A 2,110-nucleotide genomic window follows, 5' to 3' on the forward strand; every position below is an offset into this window, starting at 1 on the left:
TAAGGCAGCCATGTGGTGGGGGTGTGGGTTGTGCGCTCCCACTGAGCCCCACAAGGGGCCCATTTTTAGGTTTTCTGTAGTTCTCGTCTAAAAACGCCAGAGTGCAAGTAAAACATGGAAGTTGTAGTAGCTTATTAATAAGTCGTGTGGAATTAACTTAAATGTTCTTGTGTTTGAATCGCATTGTTTGTGTTTTGTCTATTTTTCTTATAAGGGCTCCTTATGCATATTTTCACATTATTATTTAACAAAGTTATGAACAATTATCGACGAAAAGAATTTGGGTTTGTTTCTTGAATGGATCTGAAGGTTTATTCGTCTACTGTCCAATGCTTCAAACGGTGCAGTAATCGAAGTATTAAATGACGAGTTATGATAATTTTTGTACAAAGTGTCAAAATAGTTTCTACACTATTTTGGTCTAGATTAAATTAAATATGGTATTGATTGGAAACTAATTTGGGTGTATTTCTTATGTTTTTGGAAAGTTCCTACTATATTTTGGTCTAGTTTAATCTAGTATTGATTTGAAACGAATTTGGGTGTTTTTTTATGTTGTTGGGAAGGTCTATCCGTCTACTTTCCAATGCATCAAGCGGTGTGTTAATTGAAGTTCGAAGTGAGGAGTTAAGATAATTTTTGTGTAATGTGTCAAGATAGTCTCCAGTGTACGAATTTATCTTGATAATTCACTTGGTTTCTGTTCTTTCGGCAATGTATCTCTTAGGTAGATGGAAAACGGTCTGGAAACTCGAGACCCGACCCTGGCCCTCCAATCCGCCAAGATCCGAAGATCGAAAAAAGCCTGAGGTGGGCTCACCCAGCCCTTTAGACCGCTCGAGAACTTGTCAGGTTTAGGGTTAGAATATATAAAACACTTTTTTCATAACTATTCATTAGGCCTAGGGTATTTTATAGTTTTCTACTGAGAGAGGGAGAGAGAGTCTTCTATCGAGAGAGAGATAGAGTCTTCTACCGAGAGAGTATTCTAGAGAGAAATCATAAGAAGACTAAAAGATGACGAAGATTACTACCCTTGCTTTCTCTATCTAGATGAGGATCAAAAGGAGTTCAGAAGAGAAAGAAATACGGAGAAAATATGGATAGCGGTATAGGGATGGTCTAGATGAAGAAGAAAACTACCCCTTGCTTTATCTTTATCTTTATTTTCTTGTAGTGTGTTTTTATCTTTGTTTTTTTTATTTCCCTCTCCATATTTTTTTTTTCTGTAAAAGACATGTTAATAGATAATACGAACCAACAGATGGTAAGTAAACCAACATATTTGTTCTCTCTCTCTCTTCTCTTTCTATGCTTCATCTCTAGAACATATATTATGGATTTACGGATCTGTTGAAATCATAAATGGATCTCTTTATACCATTTGTAGATCTATTCATTTTATTTACAGAGCATATTTATACATGTATAGATTAATTCATTCAAAAAAATCCTAGTATTTTTCATCTACGGACTTGTTCATATATTAATAGATCTGTAAAAGTCAAGATCTATAGATTTGATCATCTCTATTAACACAGTTTAAAAAAAACCTAGAATCTTTTCACTATTTTTTACTCAAGTTCAAACCTAGGATTTTAAGGGTAACCCGGAGCCTGAGTCTGCCAAAGCCCGATCAGACTCGCAGACACTAAAGGGTCACGGGCACCTCAAAGGTGGAAAATGACCGGCTAGATCCGCCCGAAGATCTTTAGCGGGCTTAAAGTATGTGAACCCGATCCGTCCGAGACCGAAGGAAAACAACTGCCCGTGGGCGTCCGAGCCCGACGGATTCCTACCCCTACTTCCAATGGTGAATCTATATTTGTCAATTATTATTGTAATTGCTTTATATTTTCTCTATTTTCAGACCATCAAACGTGGTGGTCTTAATCTTGATTATATCGATATAGCATGAAATAGCAATGTGCTTGTATGAAGTTGCGATCCACATGAGGGTCTACCAGGAACATTAATTTTTTTGACTTTGTATCTCTGTTTTATTCAATCTGTTTTTAAAATCTTATAAACTCATAAGTTAAATGCGAGAAGGCATGAAGTATATAAATGAGGTTATTTGATAGATGTTGCGCTCTAGTAAAGACATCTC

This window comes from Eschscholzia californica, unplaced genomic scaffold, assembly GCF_041429995.1.
Source record: "Eschscholzia californica isolate CP2 unplaced genomic scaffold, dmEscCali1.0.p SCAF_5, whole genome shotgun sequence".
Lineage (NCBI taxonomy): Eukaryota > Viridiplantae > Streptophyta > Magnoliopsida > Ranunculales > Papaveraceae > Eschscholzia > Eschscholzia californica.